The sequence below is a fragment of the Pinus tabuliformis genome, chromosome 6 (genome assembly GCF_031772625.1).
Source record: "Pinus tabuliformis cultivar Carrire ecotype Pingquan chromosome 6, CPIR1, whole genome shotgun sequence".
Lineage (NCBI taxonomy): Eukaryota > Viridiplantae > Streptophyta > Pinopsida > Pinales > Pinaceae > Pinus > Pinus tabuliformis.
The window spans coordinates 795,788,157-795,813,412 of record NC_142292.1 but is presented as its reverse complement, the minus strand read 5'-3'; positions in this window follow the sequence as shown (position 1 = coordinate 795,813,412).

Below are 25,256 nucleotides of genomic sequence, written 5' to 3'. Positions count from 1 at the left end.
ACTCCAACTATTGAGATAAGACAATGCATTTCTACAAGATTATGAGATGGGCCTTGAATATTCAAAACAATACAGTATAATCTCTTATAAAAATTTAATATATATCTCTACAAATAGCATAGACTCGCCATACAACTTTGTCTCCAAAAATCACTCAAAATAACCTAGGAAATTGATGCTAGAATTTGGCTTCAGGAGCTTTATCTCAAACAACAACACTTATATAAAATCCATCCTCCATATATATAATCCAACTCAAATATTTGAATTTTTTAATGTGCATAAATGGTTCAACAAAAGAGTTTCAACGCACTTACTATTCAACTCACACTATGTGAATGATAGTTCAAATGATCCCTCAAAGCATCTAATTCAACACAATAATTATATGACCCTTAAGCAAGCACCAATACATATGAAAGATTTTTGCACGCGCTTCAAAGCTCAACATACATACTGTGGAATTCAATGCAAGATTTTAATCAACACACAAAGAATATGCCACAACCAGATCGCCTAAATCCTTGATGAGTGTATGCATAGATGTATCACACACAAAATTAATTGTTGTATTCCAAAGATTCAATGCACTGAATCATGCTTCATTCACCATTTCAACTTCAATTCAATACAACACCAGCGATTTTTTAATCGCTTCGACCAACGTATGAATGAACGTAAGAACCGAGTGCACATAACAAGAGATTCAATGCATATATACCATAGATAAACTCACTTCTTCATAACTAGCACATGAACCTTTAAAAAGAATCAACCATCACATGAATTGATTGAAACTTTACTCAGATAAATTGAATCGACACACAAAGAATAAGAATTGAGCATTTACACCAGAATCAAAATAGATTCAATTATCCCTATCTCTGTCCCATAGAGAGAAAACACTAGTCTCGGTAGGTGTTAGGGCATAACTGATAGGAGTTACAATGGAAAAAGAATGTCAAATTGAGATCTGCGAACCTGCGCTCTGATACCACATGTCAAAACATGTTTAGTAACTCCATGAATAATGAATTTCTATTAAGAAGTATCAATAATATATACATTGCATAGGAAGACCCTTGCAATTCATATTCTAATGTCTCTTATCTTCTTATTTGCATATTTACTATATTTTCCAAATCCCTCAGGATTAGGTGTCAGCAATTTGTGTGGTTGGTGTGTATATTTGTTTGTTATTTTATTTCATATTTCAAGTAATTTCATAAATTTGAGAAATAAGGTAGTGATAATAGATATAAGATCTAAGGGAACAACCTTGCATGTTAAAATATTTGTTGTGGTGTGCGTAGAATTCTTTACACTAAAAGCTAGAATTTTAAGCAAATTTGAATCTCCCTTTCTTCATTTGTAGGAGTGCATTTCCACAATATAGACTAAAGATTCCATTTTCCTTACAAGTTTTTAACAAGGACAATATAAATTGTTATAGCCGATTTTGGAAACCCTAATATTTGGTATATGATATTGTTTGTGAGCTATAATATGTTTTATTATGTTGAATTTGAGAGGCAAGAAATCCAAGTACAAAGGGCCTTTTGTTTGAAAGGAAATGCTTTGAAAATTATTTCCATGGAGATGTGATGTAATGCAGGGGTAAAATCCTGTGTGCATAATAATAAGAGGAAATTCAACCTATTTCCTTAGGAGATAGAGGCTTGCATGTGTGACAATGCCAAGAAAGTTTGTTTAGACCAATTAATTGGTTCTCAAATGTGGATATCTGTGAGGAAAATCTTGGGTAGGGTGGTATATAGAAGGATTTTGTTCATTGATATCCTGAATATAAGTATTTGTCCAATGGTGTGCAGTTTTATAGGTTGGTACTTTTATATTTTTTGTTTTAATTTATATGTGTTTCTAGCTTCTTAGACGTGCATTCTAGATTCATGAGATCCTTGAGATATCTTGTCGTAAATACTGCATACATTGTTGTAAAGGGTAGGATATATGTTTTCCTCATTTTTCCATTATGGAACAAAATTAGATATACACCACTACTTTAAGGAAGGATAACAAATGTATGTATAAAAGAACCATATTGGAGCCTTGAGTTATGTGCTTTTTATAATGTTGTATGGAGAGAATAGGAATTGTAAAATTTATATTATGAATTGATGTTGTCATTAAGGATAATTTGGTACTTGGTGGAAACTTTGTTGCTTTATATTCAAGGACTTTGCTAAAAGTAATTTTGATATTTCTTACCATGGGAATCCAGTTCCAGGAGATGACGAGCATTACTTACTTTTATATTAGGTTTCCCCTTTTGGAGGGGTTGCTCAAACTCCTTTTATGTTTCCTTTTCTACCATGTTCTGCTAATTGACAAGGAATGGTATGTTGGTGTCCAAGCTCCTTTTCTTTTTTCAGTCTTTTCAATGCATACTTCTTTTTTGGTTATTCTTCCCGATCTATTTGAGTGACATTCAATCTCTTTATTTTCATTTTCTTCTAACTTTTCATCCAATGAGATGGGAAGGTGATCTGGGTCTGAGTGTGACAAAGGACCCTTACAAGACCTTTTACTTCTGTGATGTGTTAGATTTCATTTTTAAAAGAAAATAAATGAATAAATATGCATGTTGTAAAGAAGAGGAACATGACAGTCATCAACACATGAAAACATAAGTTGTTGATAACGGAGTTCATCCAGGAGGGACTACGTCTTCCGGCCCTGATGTTAAGATGGTGTAGGCCACTGCATTAAGTGTTGTCAATAGTGATGATGTACGTAAGAGGTGGTGTCACTATCATACAATGAAAATTCCCTCACACAGAAGTGGCTCCAAGAGATGTTCCGCTACAGAAACTCTCAGCCAAAAGGACTCCTATCAGTATGACATAAACTCATGCATGATGATAGTGAGCATCCCACCAACATGGCATAAAAGGGATCTCAATGCAAACATACATGGCGACAACATGAGTATCCCATCCACATGATGACAAAGGGATCTAAAATAAAACATGATGAATCATTACAACAATTACATCCCACAAATGATTCTGCATCACATCAAGCAGGAATTGTGACGCAAGTAAGAAACAATATCCCACATCAAACATCAACAGGGATCAGTGCAACACAACGCATATCATAGCAAAAGAAGTACATGAAAACATTGCATATACCTCACATCTTGAGGCCATCTGAAGAAAAGGATGTCAAAATGTTGAAGCTAGTCGCACATTCAATCTCGCGGCGTCAATTCTTATGGAAATGGTTGCTAGCACATGAATGTTCACACCTGCACTCCACTTTGAAAAGTGACAAGAAAATGAGATGAGAAAATGAAAAATCCAAATGCACCTTTAGATTTGTGGCATCGAATAGTGAAAATCTACTGTCAAATTTTTGAATTCTGAGAAAGTGAAAATCTGGGGCATAAGGAATCTTTTAGATTCCCCCTAGATTCCTCAAAGATTCCCTCCTCCAGGTCCTCTGCAATTCTGCTGCTCAAATCAAGAAATTGACTGTGCCATCGGGTTCATGTCGCTGAGAGGTGTAAGATCGACATAGAATTTGTCCAATTTGGACACTGCAAAAATTTCACCCTCCTGAGAATTTCGCCCAATCATGGTTACACCTGCAATAAATTAATTAAAAAATTACAATCTCAGTTTCTGTGCCTGCTCCTGGTTCCTCCATGCTGCTTGGGCGCATTGACAAATGAGGTTTATATAATTTTTTGTGGGTGAATTAATCAATGATTCGGTTGTAGGCAGATTGGTATGAAGTCTGCATGGTAAGGAGGAGGTCGGGTGGTCAAACCATGAACCCTCCATTTTAATACATTGTTTGTTTTCTTTAAAAACCCACATGAATATTTTTTGTTGGGGGTCGGGCCTACATTTGGAGGCCCACCCCATTCCCTCTGTGCATGTAATTAAACTTAGATCTATTGGTGTGTTTAAGGTTTTGGTATGATGGTTTTGGCATTATGCCATACGAGGCCACCCGGTGGGGACTGGCCCACGTGGGTTGAGCGGGTTCAATCCCCACCGGCCTCACATTAATTCCGGCATAAAATAACGCGATTGGTGGAGGGTTTTGGGTTTGGGTTGGGTCCACAGGGGGTGGCCCGCACCCACCCCATAGTATGTTTCATATGGTTTTATACAGTGGGTTTGTTGGAGGGTCCGGTGGGGTCATGGCCATCAGCCCATATTTAAACATTAAATTTTTGGTTCATGGTTGCGGTTGGGCCAGCGTGGGTCATGGCCCGTCGGCCCTTTAATAAAACTTTGTTTATGTAATATATTTTGGGGGTGGCGGGGGTGGCGGGGGTGGTGGCCCGCCACCTCATATATATATATATATATATATATATATATATATATATATATATTGTTACCATAATAGTCATTTTTAAGTATTTCGAAATTAAGGGTTATTGGGCAATTTAATGAGGCCGCAATTTCACCCGCTTTGGGGAGCTAGATTTCATGTCCCGGGTTTGGTCAAATTGTAGGACACTTAAACCTAGCCCACAACCCAACTTTGACCAAAAATTTGACTGGCTCGTTCTCCCTCATACGAGCTTGGATTGACGAACCGTTCACACTGCTACGATCAAGACGATGATATCTATGCTCCGTTCCTTGTTCGAAAGCATTCTAATCACTTTGATTTTCAAGCTTCCATAAGCCCTCTTTGTCCTATGTGTGTCTCTGGAGCCACCTGGATCAAAAGGGTAGAAGTGGCTACAATTTATCTTAGAGAGAGGAAAACCTCTTCTTCATCTGAATGTTCCTCTAAGCTACTATCTAGATCTACATTAGATCTAGGTTCATTTGTGGGTTTTTCCTTAGGCTCAAGATGGGAGGGTTGTTTGAGTTGCTTGTTTGGTAACTGGGTTTCTTGAGGAATTTTTCGGATCTGCTCAACCCTTCTCCATTCCCAAGAGTATTTTTCTTCGACAAAGAGGATCCTTTGCATTTTGGGCTTTCCTTATCGTTTTGATGCTTGGGAGGAGGTCGTTGATTGTTGTGGCCATGTCTCTTCTTAGCATACTACCATTGCTCACCTAGATCACCATGCTTATCTTGATCTTATTTCTTTTTGGGGCAGATTCTAACAAATTGCCCATACTCATAACAAACTTTGCATTTGAAGGTAAGTTGATCGTAATTAACTTCTTGAATATGGGACCAGTTGTCAAGGTAGAGATTTATTGCAGTAGGGATCCCTTTATCTATATCAACTTCAACACAAATGAGAGCAAGGGAGAAAATCCCTTCACAGGGTTCAATACAGTCAATGTATTTTCAAAGGGCATTGTCAATCCATTTAAACGTAGTATCATTCCAATAGTGTAGGGGGAGGAAGGGGAGATTGACCCAAACAAGTACCAAGTTAGGAACATGACAATTGGGACTGAAATACAGGCTCCAACAGTCAAGGAAGAGGCCCGACAGACCCATGAAATGCAATCCACTCCTGAATATCAAATCCCTATTTGACTTGTTTTCAAATAAAAAGGTGAAAAACCCTTTCCCATAAAAGGAGGAAACAACCTCCCCTTTGATTAGGGGTTTCTAGTTGTTTTCAATCCAAATGTGAATAATACAAGGAGAGGGCCAAAGATGCATGAATTGACCCATAAGACCTTGTTTAGAAAGTTGGAGGGTGTGTGATCTGGCCTAAGGGGCATAGATTACAAACTTTTGAATTTCATCGAGCTATTTTGAAAATCAAGATGGAGGAGCTTTCTAAAACTTTTGCCCATTGGTCACTAGGGCATTAAATGTTGTTATTTCCTAGGCCAGGGGGGGTTAGGGTCCAAACTAATCATGGCTAACTGTTTGGCTTAAGAAATCACTGTGATAGGGAAATATTAGTGGGGGTAAGTAGGGTGGATCATGGAAGATGGTGGGATAAAAGGAAGCAAAGGGGTTAGGAAAGGGGAAGGGATGTTGAAGAATCTAAGGCAATTAGCTGTAGCATGATTTTTCTTGACTTGATAACAGTTTGTGGAGTCTTTTACTTTTCTTGTTAGCTTAATATTCTTCTTCTTGTTAATTCATGTGTGTGTACTTCATCAAACTGCTACCAAAAACATAAGAACAAGAACACAAGATTTTGGCTCTCTATCAGGGCCAAACCTCTCTTCTCTTGAGAGGAAAACCCTTTAGTAAGTTTCTCTTATTGAAGCTTCTTATTTATCAATGCCAAAGCCTAGACCCTTGAATAGAATGTCCTCCAATCACAAGTCAACTCCTTCCTCCTTTCTGCACTTCATTCCCCGACACTTCCTTCTTCTAGCAATTCATTTTCTGACACTTCGTCTTTCTTCCAACTGTTGTTAGATCATGTTGTACTTTCTTTAGAAGAGATACCTTTGATGAGACCCTTTCCTTATGACGATCCCTTCCTTCTCTTCACCAACCAACAAACTTGTATGGATGTAATGGGAGGGTTGCTTTGACAGCAGAGATAGCCTCCTTCTCCTCGCGCGTGTGACTGTAATAGGATTTATAACAACCCTATTACCTTCACTTTTCTTCCTTGCTACTTCCCTTGAGTGGGAGACCCTTTTGGTCTATGTATCTAGTCCAAATGATGAGATATGTTTGGTTGTGAGTCTCTGTTGTTATGACCGCATGCAACCTTCTTCTTCCTCTCACGTGTGACTGTATTTTCTCTAGAAACCAGCCTCCAACCTTTGCTTATGCTTCCCTTTACTTCACAGCACTAGAGGCTCCTTGACTTTTTCCTTGTTCGTTCTTTTCTTGTCTCCTTAACTTCGTTGATTTCAGAGCTATATGAGTGTGTTATAGTGGAGTAGACAACCTCTATATATAGAGGATTGTCCCTCCTTTTAGGTCTACTAGAAGGCCGACTTGCTATCTTACTTCAAATGGCTTCTTTGGTGGTGTCACATGCTTGGAGGAGACTCTTTGATGGTGCCTTTGCCTTGGAGGAGACTTGACTTTGCTTGGAGGAGTATTCTTTGACTTATATTCATAGTGAAAGATGCTCTTAAGGTCTTCAACATTTTATTTTGACTATTTGACTTACCTATACCACTTAATCATGTGCTAGACCTATTTCAATGAGCAAGAAACTCATTGACATATATTATAAAAATAATATTTCTTTTCTTGAATAAATACAAATATCAAAAGTACATTTATGAGGACCAAACCTAGTTACATTTCCTTCAACAGCGGGGGAGAAGCCTAAGAAAATAAAAGGCCAAAATGAGCAAAGGCTAATAGGCGTAGGCCTCTAAGATATTGGGTGGATGGCAATGGATAGGGCACTCAGGGCCGCAGGGCCACTGAGCAGAGGAACAAATGGGATCCGGGTACTTGTTCTTGATATTTAGAATAAATATCTTGATTCACTAAAATCAATTTTCTTAATTTGTTATGGTTTCTCTAGTCTGAAATCATAATATATTGGGATGATTAAATAGAGAAGTACGCATCGAAAATTGTGAAAATATTAGGGTTAAATTCAGGCAAATTCGAGGGCTTTCCCTTATAAGAAATTACCCAGTCATGGAAGCCAAATTTTTATTGTTCTTGCAGTGGTTGAGTCAAATTATGTAGAAGATGAGTTCTACCTTACTAGTTGAGGCCAAATTTCAGGGGTTTGAATCATACAATTCATAAGGCCAAACCCGAGGGTTTTTCTAGCACAATTTTTACCATTTAGTGAAGCTAATTTTATAATTCTTCTAGCATTAGAGTTAATCTATGTTGGAGCTCAATTCCTTGAGTTGTGAGTCATATTTGTGGGTCAAAAACCCTAATTTTCAAGAGTTCAATTGTCTTATATTTGCAAGTCGAAATTGTGGTTTATAAAGGCTGATTTTGTGAGGGTTTTCATTAAGGTCAAGTTGGTTAATTGATAGATCCGAGTTTCCTATTCTAGGGGATGGATTTCGTCATTTCTTAGGGAAAAATTATCTTTCTCAGGGACCACATTTCCAAATAGATTGGGGTTTGACTTTCTAAGCCATCGACTTTCTCAGCCAACTAGTGAGCGAATTGTTGGGTTAAGGAAGCCAAATCAGAGGTTGAGTTGTTTCTTTGGGCTACAATGAATAAGTTGATTTTTTGGTATATATTAAGTGGATAATTTCTTAGAAGAAGGGATGAGTTGATTCAACTTTTTGGGTAATCATCCTTCTGAATTTTAATTTCCAGGTTCAATTTCAAAATTTCATATAAAATTCCTCCAAGAACCCCTTCAATAAACTAGTACTGGAATTGTAATGTTTTCTAGGTTTGCATATTTTACTCCATTGCTAGTATTTTCCATTTGTGAAATTTGTATGGTTCTATGGAGATTTGAGGTATAATTTTCATGCCACAAATTTTTGAATTAAAAACCCTTGATATTATAGCAAAAAAAATATAAGGGATATTACAACATTTTATTAATTCTACCTTTGAACATGAAAACCAAGATACCATTCATCAGTCATAGCATAAGCAAAAAAATATATAATAATTTACTTCATGAGAAAAAAATTCCATCAAAACCCTCACACCATTTATCACAAGAAGGGAACATTCCACATCCAATATTCTACTCCAAGAAGTTCATGCAACGTGAGATATCCATAGCCAATTTGTGAGATGAAAATTTAGAAAATTTCAAACTAGTTATGTGCCCTTTCTCCCTTAAAACTCCATGAGAAAAAGAGGTGAGAGTTATCTCTATTTATAGGAATGAACCTTGAATCATTATTATAATAAATATTATTTTGTAAACTAAAACCCCCTAAATTATCCAAAGGAGGGGAAAGAAGCCCTCTCCACTATTAATAATTCCAAATACACAAGATACGTGATTTTCATGACACTTGTACAAAATCCAAGGGGCATGGTATCTCAAACATTACCCTCCTTCATAAATGAAGGGTACAAGGGGCTTATGGACGTGGTGTCCATCCTCCAAAGGCACTTCAACAATGTAGCTTCCAAGAAGTCTCCAAAACTATCCATCTGACCCTAAAAGTGGAACACATGCCCTCTGAAGGGTATAAATTATTGTATAATGATAGAAAATAAACTCATAAGATGTTGTAGAAGCCTCCAATAATCCCTTAAGTGGTGCATCATGGCATATGTCATGTGATCCCAACCTTTGGAAATTGGAATCTCCAGTATTCCAATACAATCCACCCCACAAAGATTTATATGGAAACCCCCCCGAATAGAGGATAGTCCTCTCAGTAGGGTTGTTTGCTCCATTAAATATGCAGCTGAAACTTTGAAACTTTTCCATGTGTGGGAAAGTGACCTTTGACATAAAAAATGTAGCCCTTTAAGGTGTAAGATCTATCTCAGTCATGCAAACAAAACCCATCCTCTTTTTTCATTTCGTTCATTCCATATGTGCCTTACAAATTCAAATTATCATTTTAGCCAAGTTTATGGTCAGCTCAACGTCATTGTTAATTCAAAACCGCCATGGTAGATCAACCTAGTTAATATAGTTTTGTTGGCTCACCATGTTACTCTTACAAACATCACAAATTTAACTTCTTAAAAGTTGGATCTAGTTAGGCAAACCTCTAAGCCTATATAATATTGTTACCTCTACTTATCTTCTCTTTAAACTTCTAGTGTATTGGGATATTATGAAATTTATTTAACTCATATAATCTCATAGGTCTATGGTAAACATGCTTCCTCTAAACTGTAATGAAGCTTCTCTATTTTGTTCAAACATGTAACATATCAAACCTTTCTTTGAAACTTTGACATCTAAAAATGATGATATTTCTTGTGCAGATAAGTGATGTCAAGTCTCTCTAAATTATCCACCCTTTTGGACTAGGTGATGAATCTTATTATATGTATTATTTGTCATGAAAGAATATTTTGGGCCTTGTTTTAATTAACCTTTCTAATTCACTAACTCAACATATGCAAGATAGAAGATGAGTGGGAATCATGGAAACCTATAGCTTTCAACTCTATTAACTTATCTATTCAATCCATCAAAGATTGCAAATAACTTACCTAGAATGTCTAATACCTCAAAAATAATTCTCTCTTCTTTCTATTTCCAAATCAAGTCGTACAAATTTTCATAGATACATGTGTGTAAATGAATCTTCTTCCCTAAATAAAGGGCCAATTTCAAAGACTCATCCAAAATTTACATATAATTCCATATGTTTGTGTAGCTTCATATCCTAAATATTCTACCCAATGATATGTAATAGGTCTCAAATCTTTGTCCCCTTTCAAGCATCCCAAATTCATGTAAAATATTTAGTGATGCATGTTCTTCTTATGAGAATCACATGGCACTATGACCATCCTATGGAAAATGGTATTTGAGCAAATCTCAAATATTTTCAAAATAATTTTCCATGATAACCACCTACGTTACCCATCAAGATGGTGGGTAATAGGAACTCATAGAGGATAATGTTCCAAATCCTAAGTATTATCCTATGTTAGAAGAATTCAAAGATGTATTCCTCGATGAGTTACCAAGACTACCTCAAGAATGTGATATTGTATTTTCAATCATTGTGTTAGGGATTATACTAGTATCTAAGGCTTCCTTTACAATGAATATTATAGAACTAATGTTGTTGAAAAATCAATTGCAAGAAGTACTAGAAAAATGATGCATTTTCCGCTATGTTGCATCAAGGGGATCACTTGTCCTATTTGTTAAAAACAAAAGCGGAACTCTTAGGCCATGTATTAACTATATACAAATGAATAAAGTAATCATTAAAAATAAGTATTTGTTGCCTTCAATTGATGTCTTATTTGATAAAATGAGAATAGATATCATCAAGTCATAATTAATGAAGACACCATTCATAAAACAACCTTTAGAAAAAGGTATGGTCATGATGAAATTGAAGTTGCGTTAATCATTGGAATAGCACCAACTATATTTGTGTGCTTCGTAAATAACATATTTAGTAGATACTTGGACAAGTTTATCCTTGTCTTTCTTGATGATACATTGATTTTTTCAAAAATTGAAGAAGAGTACGAGGATCATTTGTGAATGGAATTGCAAGTGTTAAGAGAACACAATTTGTATGCAAAACTCAAAAAATGTAATATATATGAAAAACGTATTCATTTTTTGGTTCACATTATCTCAGAAGGACTATGTATGGATCTACAAAATATTGAGGCCATAGAAAAATGGCCCACTACAAATAATGTTATTGACATGAGATCTTTCATGGATATTTTCAATTATTATCAAATATACATTGAGGGATTCTTCAAGATTGCACAATCAATAAATTCTTCACAAAACAATGGAAGCAGTTTGAGTGGTCCCATGAATGTGTGAAAGGTTGTCACCAATTTAAAATTCTCCTCATTAGTGCACCTATTTTGAAGATTGTACATCAAGAGAAAGACCTTGTTGTGTATATATGCAAGTAGGGAAGGATTTCAAAAATTTATTATGCAAGACAACCATATGGTGTGTTGTGAGTCATGAAATCTAAATGAACATGTCAAAAACTAAGAAAAAATCTATTAAGTCGACTCTCCCTCAAGTCAATTCGGCCCCACTGAAGAGAGACACCCATTGGAGAAGGAAGAGCACTATATAAAGGCATTCGACCTCCTTCATAAAGGTATTATTCGACCTCACAAAACAGAGAAAGTTTTTAGGCATCCAAGTGAAGGAGAAGAAGGATGAGGAAGGGCAAGAAGGTAAAAAATCATCTTTAGAATATATCTATATCTCTCTCACTTTTATCTTGCACGTGTGTTTCTAGACAATTTTTCTAGGCAACACATTTTGGGCAACCTAAATTTCTGTTCTTACTGGGAAGCTGAATTTATTGGTTTCTAAACTGTTTCTGGGAGGTCAAATTTCAACCTAGGGAAAATCATATTAGGCTAAGTTGTTATGCAAATTGGAGGCTTTAATTTAGGGTTATTGACTAGGCTTGAAACTTTATATTCCTATCTTTCTCATTTAGCAAATCCACTCTTTTCTCTATTTTTTTTGCCTTTATCATAAGTCTTGAATAACCTAGTCAACTATTGTGATTCCTAATAGGATATATCCTAGGAATGTCCTTCTGTTTTTATATTATATATGATATTAGACACTTCATCTTCCAACTCTTTCTCTTCTTGAAATATGTTTTTGCAGACTTCCTTTTTCTACGGTTTTAGTCCAGGTTTTATATTTTGTAGTTTTTTACAAATTCTAAACATCTTTGACCTTGTAGAGATGTAGTCCAATTTCCATGATTGAGCTATGTGGGTTGTTATCTCTCGAAGGGGATGTTTGGAGGCCATTAATTTGATAGATTTTTCTAAGCCAATAGTCCAATGGTGAAAGGACCCTTTTGAATATCAATGATTTTGCTTAGTAGTTTTCCTCCCTCCATTCTTCATTACTCGCAACACATTACATAGGTCATACCATGAGTGTTTCATTAAGATGATATAACTTCTAGTTTTATTTTTAACATGTAATTAAAATTCCAATCATGTGTTGAGCTTTCAATTTTAATTTTCCAATGCATATTCTGAATCATGTAACAATAAGAATTCATATCATACCATTTCAATATCACTAAATAATGTTTACATAGAATTCTAGTTAAGCATTGGACAACTTTCAATGATCCTCTTTAATGTAATTTATTTTGTTTTAATTAAAAAAGGTTAACTAGATTACAAAATGGATAAATACAAAATATAAAATTTAGACAATGTGATATTACATCAATCAAGGAATGGGTACATCCATTAATATATTAAATTGTTAGCTTACTAAACATTTTGCATGCTACCTTTAGTTTAGGTTGTAAATTTAATCCAATATGTGATTTTGTTTACTTTGAAATTATGTGGTACAACCAAAGTGACAAGCTTATTAATATTTAGTTGTACCTAATTTTTCAGTCAATGCATCACAACACCTAACCTTTTGCTCTATTAGTGTCTTCCTCGTTGATTCTCAATGGCTTCGGGCCCGACATGGGCCCCTCCCCTCGGCGACAAGGAGGTCACTTTTCATTCTTTGGTTTTAACGCTTAAAACCAAACCCGGGCCAAAGGAGCATTGAAAGAAATTTGCTACGAAGGCTAAGAATATTCCGTTGGTCGTTCTCCCTCTGGGATTTCGAAAGACCTATTTGACTTTCTCTGACAAGCCTTGCTTGGGAAATTCATGGGCATGTGGCCCTTACCAGAGTCCATCGAATAATGGGCTGAGAAAGCCTTTTAATCCATGATTAAAGGAAACCTAGGTGTATTTGCAGTGGGAAATGGTTTTTTTGTCTTTCTCTTAGAGTATAAGGAGGATAGAGATATTGTGATTCAGAATGGGTCATATTTTTTTGGATCAAGTGGAATGTATCTGAATGCCTGGTACCTGGACTTCAATCTGGACTAGGATATTCCTATTGTCATTCCTATCTAGGTTAAGATTCCTTACTTTCCCTCATCATCCTGTTGGATCATTGAATGCTTGAAGGCCATTATAAATGGTGTAGGAAGGTTTCTAGATCACGCGGAACCAAAAGGCGAACAATATGTATGTGCCAAAATGTGTGCAGAAGTGGACCTTGAGAAAGGTATACCCTTTGAGATTATTTTGACCTGGGCAGAATGGAAATATATCTAGCCTCTTGACTATGAGAAACATTTATTTAAGTACTAGATTTTCCATGAATATGTTGAACAATGTGACTAGTATCAACCTTCATAATTGTATTTGAGTCATGATAAGAAAAGGAAAATTATTTAGAGAAAATGTATTTATGAGCATGGGTTTCATGCTTATTTATTTTGTTTCTAGGTCAAAAGCACCCATTGAGTGCTCTAGGGTTTGTGCCTTGAGACAAAGTCTAAGTCAATATATTTTAGACACTTCTTGGGATATTTATGTCAAGAAAGAAAAATATTTTATGTCAAAAATTGTATCATGTCCCTCCTCCATTAAGTCAGCCTAGCCTCCTACCAAGTATGCCTCAATGAAGGAATTTTTTCCCACTTAAAGTTTATATATTAGCAAGGCCACTCGACCTATTTAATCATTTGATCATCAAAAATTCATTCTGCAATTTATAAGGAGGTGTGAAGGTAAAGAAAGAGTCGTGGAAGGGTTTTTTAAGAAAAGTAACTCTAACAAGGAAAGAAGGCATCTAGGTTAAGGCCTCTTCTCTTGTGTTTTTGGCTCACATGTGCAAGAAGATTTGTAGTAGGGGAACGGAGGTGCAAGAAAGGTGCAGTCCAAGATTTCAGATGCTAAAGAGAGGACCAAGATCCCACGGCTTATGTTTTTTACTAAATTTTGACTTATTTACATGGAAGGTTGACTTGGTGCGATGGAGGAAGTTGTGTCTTGGTCAAAAGGTCTAGGTTGTCTCATTTGATTTGATTCTAAAGAAGATAAGAAGAATTTTTGGGTTTTCCCCAAGAAGATGGGTTTTTCCTTGGCTAAGTGCCTACATATTGTGTCCTCTTGTTGTATTTTTTATCTTCATAGTTTTGATGAAGTTCTGTGTATAAAATTGAAGGTATGAATTTACCTCAGGAACTTGAAGTTACAAGGGTTCTTTATGCATAGTTGCAGAAGTGACCGAATTCTAAGTTAAGGAGGACTAGAGATAGTCCTTAACTCCAATGAAGAGTATAATTGGAGAAAGGATCAAGAAAAAATCTCAAAAATCGATATTCAATTCTTGTTTACCAGCTAAGGAAGTCATCATTTTGCGGTTTGAAGTAAAAACGGACCTAGGCACACACACACACACACATATAATATCCAAGCTCTATTAGTGACAAAAAATCCGACTTAGAAGAATCACAATGCTTGGCATAATAAGACTTGTTTTGAAGTCTAATTTAGTGAAACATAAACTTAGTTGTTTGAAGTCCATCAATATTGCAATTTGTGGAACATTGAAAAGGATCAAGCTCTACATTCCTTGAAAAATAGATGTCTATCGCTATTGAAGAAATTTTTATTGTTGAGCAATCGTACTATCTCTTAAACAAGCAATCTATATCAGTGTGAGGAGTAGTCTATTTGAATACCTATAGCAGCTCATTCTTGGAAGCCTCTACTGCAGTCCATAGAAATCAGACCAACTTGAAATCCTCATCAAAATCAAGTCAATATTGTTATTTCTCTTTATGTTTTAGTCATCTAACAATATGTCTTCAATTTGAAAGAAGAGAAACAAGCACAATGAAACATTATTCTTTCAATAAAAAAGTCTATGGTGTGTAATCTTGAGGTATGTATATGTTGATCGTGCTGGAAATATGCAAACCAAGGGGGTCTCCCCAATGTAAAGTCATAATTAGACCTCACACCATTTGGAATAGGAGCCCCATCCGGAGTATCAGCCCGATTGCCATATATTCTTATAGATTTGCCTTGCCTTTAGCTGTCACCAAGAGAGAGCAGTGTGTATGTGCCTCTGCGAAAAGCAAGTAAGTGTGCCTGGTGAATGTCCAATTGCAAGTGTATCAAGGTTCTTCTACTGCAGAGGTAGGAAAGGTGAGCCTCTAAGAGAGAGGTAATAGTACCACCCTAGTAGAGGCACACACAAGTGAAAATAAAATTTCTTAACATCAAGAAGAATAGTCCACATAGATGTGATAGTTGTTACAACCATTACACCACATTTTCAATTAGATAAGCACTAAAATAACCAAAATAGTTCAACTAATTTAGTACAGGTGAAAGCAAACATGAATCATAAACATTCACAGAAAAATATTACAAATATTCACAATCCATGCATGAAAACATGCTACCCATTAGGCTTCAAGTATTAAGTAAAAGTCCCAAAATACATGAATACAATGAACATCACTAGCTCCAATAGTGGAGCATTGGAGCCATGACTTGCTCCCCAAAAGTACTGACTCTATCTCTTTGATGCCTTACATGAAAAGCCAAGGTGAGAAGTCCTTTGCTTATACAATGAGGGTGTATATATAACAAATGGGGTGATCCTTCACCTTCCTTGTGACTCTTGGACTACCCTCATGATTGTTCGACTTCTCATGACTTTTCAAATTCTTACACAACTTTTCACATTACATAGATGACTCTTGGACTTACACTTTACATTACATTTTCCAATTTAGAATTATATAATCCATGAATGATGTGGCACATGATGGCTCATGACATGACATGACACGACGCTGATGACATGCATTGCACAATGACATGACAAAGTCGAGTCATTTTTTGTTGTTGTTTTCTTTGTGTCTTCTTGAAAAGGTGGTGTATGTTCTTCTTCTTCCTCCTCCTTATGACTTGAAGACAAGGATTCTTCTAAGTGATCTTAATATTCCATCTTCTGTTATAATTCAATGTTCCTTTATCTTCTTGCTTGGTGATGATCTTATCTCCTCAACTCCTTAGGTGTATTCCAGCATGGTCTCCTTCTCCATCTGCTTCATCATCATCATCATCATGTCATAGTATGATAGAGTACCTACATCTATAATTCACTCATGACAAGACGACAAAAGTATAATAAAAACATAGTTACCCATCAAACGAGAAAATTACCTAGTACCCATTTTTTTAAGGTAGCAAAAATCACTCGATTTTTGGCACTTCAATTTTTTTTTAAACCTTTTTTTTGTAATTTTTTTATTAACATAAAAAATTGTATTTATTTTTTACAAGTTAATTTTGGTCTTTTTTATACGTTTTTGGTTTTTTCTTTAAATCTTTTTTATATTTTTTTTTATATTTGATTTATTTTTAATCATGAATCATCCCCTTGCCACCGCTGGTCCACTGGGCCTCAAGGTGGCCTTTTTTTTTTTTTTTAAGAAACGAATATGGATTTTCATTAGATATTGGCCAAAATGCCTTTCAACGGTTACAATAGTTCGGGCATAGCCCTTGAGTTTTCTTCCACTAACTGATCATAGGTCCCAAAATGTGAAGATCTACGTAATTTACTCAAGACTAGAGTATCTATCTCCGTTAATTTTCCTATCTTAAATGTACAAACATACTGATTCAGAATAATGCAATAAAACATAAATCTATTCTATGGTATTGAGTCCCACTCCTTCATTCCATCTTTCAAAAGAGAGCTAATGGGAAGTGGCACTGCCCTGTTGGCTTCCAAATCAGCATCTTTATTGTTCCCCCTCAATACATGTAGGAAGTGTGCAGTCTAGAAAGATTTCACCAGAGTTCTGATTCTTGAAATCACTCTTGCCAATCTAAGATCTGCAGGAGCAGAATCCTCCAATAAGACTTTAATTATGGACTGAGAATCTCCTATAATATTAACATCTGAAAGACCAGAGGCCTTTGCTTGCTTGAGACCTTGAAGAAGTGCCAAGGCTTCTGCTTGAATGCTGGTGGATTGTCCTAATCCCCAAGCGAACTTTGTCACTATTCTGCCCTCCTTATTCTTTATAACTCCTCCTGCCCCAGCCAATCCGGGGTTGCCTTTCGCTGCCCCATCAAAGAACAGAGTGTATCTGGCTTGTCTGTTGAGCAAATCATATAGTTCATTCTCCTTCCCTCTGAATTGCCACTCTTTTGTATCCTTGTGATGCCTTGTTTCTCCAGAGAATTGGAGATCAATTGAGGTACCCCAGTCTAAGTCTTGCTGGCTTAGGTTTGAATCTGACAAATTCTCCCCCAGACTTTCTTTCCATAGACTTTTTATTTTGATGATGATGAACTGCAGATTTAAGCTTTCATCTCTGAAGACTCTTCTATTTCTCTCCAGCCAGATTTGCTAGTAGATAAATTTCAGCAAGGAGAGCCATGCAACTTTGAAACTTTCATTTTTTGGGAGCGGTTCTGGGTAGAAGTTTCGCCAGTTTGCAAATAAGACAGAGATAGACATAGGTAAGGTGAATTTTGCTTTCCAATAACTTAAGAGATTTTGCCATATTTCTTTTGAAAATTTATAGTCCAAGATAATGTGTTGGGTGTTCTCTTCACTGTGGCAGCACAAGTGACATCGTGAGGGACCTTGGAATCCTTTCTTCTTCAATCTATCTTTTGTTAAAATTCATTTGTGGCATAACAGCCAGCAGAATGAGTCAACTTTTGGCACGGTTTTGTAAGTCCAGAGCCCCTTCCACACAGCAGGGTCTGGAGAGACATGAGGGCAGTCTTGGAGGCTTTTATACCCCTGCGCAATAGTATACAGCCCTGGGGCAGCTCCCCATCCACGAGCATCCTTCCTTCCAACGTGCAGAGGTGCCTTACTGTTCAACGGAGTGAGAAGGAGATCTCGTTTTTGGATCAGCTCTGGAGGAACAGGCGGAAGACTCCAACGCAGCCAGTTGCTGCCAGACCACAGCAAGATTTCCCAAAGAGAGACGTAGCCTACTCTTTCCAGCCACTGTCGGAGCACTTACCGAGAACTGTAACTCGATAATGGGGGATGCATCATGATGTTGTCGTCCCATATTCTGACTTCTTTGTCGTTGCCAGGGATCCAATACACTCTATCTCTGATTAGAGGGGCTGCTTTGTGACAGAGCTTGATCAATTGTGATCCTAAGGTGGGCAGCGAGGAATCCAGGCATCTTTTCCGCTTCCCCATGAAATACTTCCTCCATAAAACTTTTTGCGCCCATCCTGGATGAGGACCAATGATTCTCCAGAAGATCTTGGCTCCCATGGTAGTGTTTTGGAGACTGAGATCTTTGAAATTTAGACCTCCCTCATTCTAAGGCTTACAGATTTTCTCCCATCTTACCAAAGGGAGTTTCCTGTCATTGAGATTGTCGTCTTTCTAGAAGAATTTGTGGATGAAGGCTTTCATTTTCTTGATGATGCCAATGGGAGCAAGGATTACAGAGAATTGAAAGATGGGAAGACTACTGAGAATAGATTTGATGAGGACAGTTTTGCCGGCCAGGTTTAACCATGAGAATCCCCATGCTTGAATTTTAGCCTTGAATTTATCCAATAGAGGGATCCAGTCTCTGCAGTAAGCTATTTTTCGGAAGATAGGAAGGCCCAGATAGGTAAAAGAGGTCCAACTGAGGAAGGCAAAAAAGCCAAGGATTCTGGTGATGGCCGAAAGAATGGAGGCAGAGATATTCCAACAATAAACTTTGCATTTACCTTTGTTCAAACTGTTACATGTAGCTTCGTTGTAGTCATCCAGAACCTCCTTGAACTTTAAGGCGGATCTAACAGAGGCAGCCCCTAACAAAAGGGTATTCTTTTTTTTCATGGTATGGTTAATTTTCTTTTACATTCTATAGTTGTTTTTTGTCCTTTCTATATATTTTTTATATTTGATTTTGTTTGTCATGTTTTTAATGTTTTATTACTTGTTATTACTTTTATTTTATTGTTTTTTATTTTTTTCAATATTTAAATTTTTGTTTTCATATATATATATATATATATATAGATATATATATTATAGGGTCTGTGTCGATGCTTGTCTAGCAACCCGATCCCATTATGTGTAATTTGATAGTTGATTTTAATTTTTCCATTATAACGAATCGAGTGTGCCCCCACAATGTGTCAATTTCATAGTTGGTCTTTAAGTTTTCATTACGATCGGTTGACTTAACCTACACTTCGTGTCAATTTCATAGTTGAATTTTATTTTATTTTTGCAATGTATCAAGTTGTCTTAGGTTAAGATTTTAAAATCTGTTAGCTACCTATACCAATAGGTTTCATATTTCATGATTGGCTATGAAAGGTCCAAATATGCTCTGCTTTGATGATTCAAAGATTACATATTTGCAAGAAAACCCAAGCTGTGCTTATAGCTTGGTATGGACTTAAATTTTGATGGATGGTCCAACAGTCTAATCTGGATCATGTCATATTTTAAATTTTTTCAGTTATAGATTAGAGAAGGAAGTCTGTCCAAACTGTTTAATCTTGGCAGGCAAGTAGTTCAGGTAGAGAAGGAAAGGCTCCCAACAGCTTAATCTGGGACCTTGGAAGAAATAAGGGTAGAAGTAGATAGAAAAAACAAAAGAAAAAGCCAAATAAAAGAAAAGGCAAGTAAGGGTCTGCAAGTCCAAGTGCACCCTCCAAGAAGAAATAAAAAATGCTAGGCAAGTAGCTGGGTAAGTAGTTGGGGTTGCAGAAAGGTTATCTCTACCATTGCAGGTGTGTTACTTTGTTTACCAAGGCAAAGTCAATCAATGGAGAAGGTATTCTTCTTCATCAAGTTGCAGCAAGCATGAAGCATGTCTAACCTCCCTCTTCCCCTTGTTCATTTCGTTACTAACACTCCCTCATCAGTCAAGATTCATGGAAGAAGATTTTGGTTTCATGGTGGTTCTTGTTCCTTCAAAAGCCACATTTCTGGTGTAAAAATCTTTTCATTTTGATCTACTCTTTAAGCTAAGTGTTTCACAAAAAAGCTTAGTATTTTCTCCCTTCATTCCCCCCTTCATCCATATTAACTCTAACTCTACTACATAAATCCCCTATATCACCTTTCCCCTACTAGTATTAACACCATGGTGTATAAACCCCAAATTTTGTATAAATATCCCTCCCCTTGGCATTATAGCCATATGTTCTCTAAAAAAGGAATCAAAATGACATCTGGTCACTTTGATGAACCTATACCTCATCTCTCCCCCTTGCTTCAAGTCATTCCACTCATTAAACCATCATTTGCAAAGAAAAACCCTATACAAACCCCTTTCTACCCATAACCCCTTTGAAATCATGAAAAAACCCACTTCTGCCGCTTAACCAAAGTTGGCGCATGCATTTGATTTCTTCGAAATACATTGAAAACCTTACAAAAAACCCATATCCGAAGGCTTCCGCCGGGCGCTGCTTCCAAAAACAAATATTAAAAAAATACCCGCCCGCATCCATATCCAGCGATCATATCGCCCTCCCGTCAACCGTCGGATCGGACCCAAGTGATCCGACGGTCCTCATTAATATCGGAGCGGCCCCCACGACAGAGATTTAGCGCCCGAGAAAATGACGTTGCGTTACGTCAGTGCTTGGCCACGCGTCACCCGATCAAGGCTCTCGGAGCGGCCTCTGACAAAATCAGGGCCGTATCATAACCGCCCCGAGAAACCGTAACCGCGGGCACCTACCGCCCGGTTTGCTGGTCCCACGTCCTGCCCACGTCATCGCCGCCCTGCCATCGCATCAACACTTTTGTCCGCATCTGTGCCAACGTGCCTGCCACCGCATCACCCCGTGGACCAATAGTAGCTCGCCACCTCACCCGATGACGTCATCCGGGCTTGACCCCACCCTATGACGTCATGCTGACGTCATCCGAGAAAAGGCGCCAAATTGCCAAAAAGTCCATATTATGGCCAAAAATTACATTTTTCATACTTTCTGCTTATTTGCTACTGCTTCTTCTGCATGGTGTTTTACGTTCAAAACTGCGCCATCCCGCTGGAATCGACCTGAAGACCTCCAGAGCACCAATTCCACCCACATTCACGACCACTGCTCGTTGTTTGCCAGGTATTTCTCGTCGTTCATCCTCCATATGCCTAAATTGACTGTAAAATTACTCAGAAGGCCTAAACAACACTAAAGCTCACAATCTCACCGGCAAAATCCCTCTGTAAAGCCTCTATTTCCAATTACAAGCTCGAAAACCACTAGCTGAGCCTTAATTTCCCGAGTTCTTATCAAAAACTGTAAATTGCTCGCGCAATCGTGAGACAGCTGGTTAACACATTAAAAACCTGCTACAAAGGACAGAGGGAGACCAGACATTTGGCCTTATTCATAATTCAAACAGTATTTCAATTGCTGTGTGCCCATTTCACCCTCTGGTCCCTGAAATTCACAATTTCATTGCAAGAAATCACCTCTGTACTGTTCTGCCTACTTTGGCCAGCTCACCAGCAAGACTGAAGCTTAATAGACCATGGAAACTCCAATTGCACTGAACATCAAGCCTCTCAATGCCCCTCACCAGGAATTAGAATGGAAACCTCTGGGAGATATGGATTATCAAATGTTAGACTGGTTTCCATTAGGCTCCAAATACAATATTCAGATGCTAAATGAGTTGAAAGCCCAGCACCTTAGTGGAGCTGACATCCTAGGGATTTGGGACTCAAACTTGCCCATCTACAACCTCCCCCAGGTAAATCCTATGCCTGAATTGATCCACAGATGCCAAGAACGCTATGATCCATGCCAAAGAGCTGTCCTTAGCCCCACAGGCTCAATTCTGTTTCATATCACCCCAGAAAGCATAAATGAGATGCTGCACTTCCACACTGCAAAGCCATTGACCCCCCTCCACATGCAGAACTTGATAAAGAAGGGGAATAAGTTGTCAAATGACCAGATCATCAAAATCAACCAGCTGTTTGTACAACCAGGCTCTGAAGCCATCAGAACTCCTCCTATTGGATATCATTACTTGAATGAATTGGGCAGAATGCTAGTGGATTTGATCAGCTATGTCCTAGGGTTCATAGGAATGGAGGAGGTGGATGAAATTATAATGGCAATGCTGTCTATTTTCTCTCCTGGAAAGCCTCCAGCTGTACATTATGATTATGCCACATACATTGCAGATAGGATCCATGACCAGCTGATGAATTTGAAAAGGGAGAGACTGTTCAGATATACTTCATACATATACCACCTATTCTTGTTTTATCAGCCAGCCAGCTTCTCTATTCCCCTGAAGCAAGTCAATGCCCAGGGGAATCCAAGGTCAGTTGTGTTTTGGACCTCTGTTTTTCATTGTGCCTCTGTATCACCATACACATACTCTGAGTTCATAGACTTATTCATTCATCCAGCCATGACAGTATTGGATGGTGTTCCTCCTCCAAGGTTAACTGATGACATGAGGAGAATTCTCCACCTGAACAAAACCTACAGCATTGGTAATTGGTACCTCTACCAAGACCACACAGTCATCAGAGTATATGGCTGTGAGTTGAAGCCTTATAAGCTGCCAAGGTATGTCCCTATGAGGCTTTTTGCCTTAGAATATTTCAGGCAATTTGGGAATGCCGACTACCTCCACTTCCAAAGTAAGAACAAGAAGGCACAGTTGAAGGTAAGGAGCCAGCTGGGCCCCTTCCTATATAACAGAAAAGAAGAGGGATGGAAAGAGGCAGATAGAATCCTAGAGGGCCTCAAACTGCAAACTAGTTTTGAGTGGATACCCTATGACCCCAATCACTTTGTCTCCCTCAGGAGGATAAGATACAAATTGGGCACCTATTCACATGTGAGGCAGCCTGAGATTGAGCAGTATGCCAATAGATTAAGCTGGGAAGAGGGTACCCTAGAAGAGGAAATTACTAGTGAGGAGCTGCTAGAGAGAGAGGCTAGAAATATTCAAAAGGAAGCTGACTTAGAAACTTGTGGACAGGTTCCCCTCTCATACAAAAGACAACTTGGAGCAGCTGCCTCGTCCTCAACAACGCATCATCAAGCTGCCATGAATCCTCCACAGACAGCCAACAAAGGCAAAGAAAAGCAGGTGGAACAGCCACCTCCTATGACCGAAGAGCAAATGGAAACCCTAGTGCAGCAACAAGAAGAAATGGAGCAGCGGGGAGAAGGGCAGCAGCAAGAGGAACAGCAACAACAACAAGAACAAAGGCAGGAACAGCCTGTCCAGCAAAAGCAAACAGTGGAAGCCCCTAAATCCACTGAACAAACTGTGCCTCCAAGGCAAGAATCTTCAGCAGAGGCATCAATACTCCAAACTCCACAAAAGGAGGACACAAGCAGGAAAAGGGACAGAGAGACTCCCCTCACAACATCAGCAACTCATGGGGAGAAAAGACAAAGAATCAATCCCCTCTCAGAGGAAGAAATGCCAATAGGACAGTCCTTTGGTATGGTCCCACCCAGTAGGGAAGCATCAGCAAGTTCCTTTCAACAGGAACAGGATAGAGCAATGGGAGGAGAAGTGAGTTCCTCGAGGCAGCAAAGGGAAGGTGGACCCAGCATCAAACAACAGTTCATAGACATTAAGAGGAGAAATGAGCCCATCAAGAGACAGTTGTATAACCATCTGTTAAACATGGCTCCCACCAATCAGCAGAGACTCATGTCTGCATATGATGTGCAGGAAGGCAAAATGATCATGAGTCATTTGATGCCAACAGTAGCGCAGCCCCAAACTGCCTCTGACTACTTAAGGACTAACCTGGAAGTCCTTGCCAAGAATATCCACCCGATGGACAAAATAGAGCTGCATAAGCAAACGGGTGAGATGGTCTATGCCTCCCTGGCAGACCAAACATTGGACAACTACAGGCTACAAAATAGCCTTAACAATACAGCCTCTCAGCTAGAGTTGGAGAGAGCATCATCCCAGGCAAAGGACAATAGAATAAGGTCCTTAGAGGACATTATCATAGAGATGGGGCATGATCCCAAAAACATCAAGGGCATACAAGAAATACTAAAATTGAGGGATGCAGACATGGCAGCTTTGAGGAGAAAGATCAAACTGCCAGCCACAATCCACCCTCAAACAGATGAGGTGGCCCAGCAAAGACATGATCAAGAGGCCACAACCCTGTTGATGTCTCTGTACAAGGAGCTGATCCTAACTCAAGACAAACTGGGAGAATCAGAGGCTGCAAAAGCAGCACTACAGGCAGCATTGAAACAAAGAGGGGAAGGTCAAACCTCCCAGCCTCCTCCTGAAATTATCAACCTTGAGGAAGCTGCTCCAACTACTGCTCCTCCTCCTCAGCCAACAGAACCTACAGCACCAACTACATCAACAACTGCACCAACAACAGAGCAGACTCATAGTCTGGACATGCAGAAGCTCCAAAATGAAATTCAGGTCCTGGAAGCTCAAATGTTAGAGCTCAATTCAGCCAAAGAATCTTTGGCTAAAGTAAATGAGAGATATGATAAGAGCAAACAGAATGTAGCTGAAAAGGAACGAGAAATAAAAGCTCTAAAGAAGAGGATAACTGAGCTTGAGAAAGAGCTCACACTAGATAAGGTAACAGCAGAGCTCAAGGCAGTCCTTTGGGCCAATATTGGCCAGTCCATCACTAATCAATGGCAGTACATTGAGACCATAGATGAACAATCAGCTCTCATTGCAAAGGCAAATAGGGAAATACACAGAGCTAGAGCAAGCCTTGGCAACATGCCTGATGCTGCCAACAGAATGATCAACATTTTGAATAACAGGACAAGCTCTCAACTGGCCACCATGGGAATTGCTCACAGGACTGAGACAATCTCAATGGTTAAAAGGGTCCTGACACTAAGAAACCTGGTTGGAACATTGGAAAGGAGAACCCAAGATATGCAGACTGAAATCAA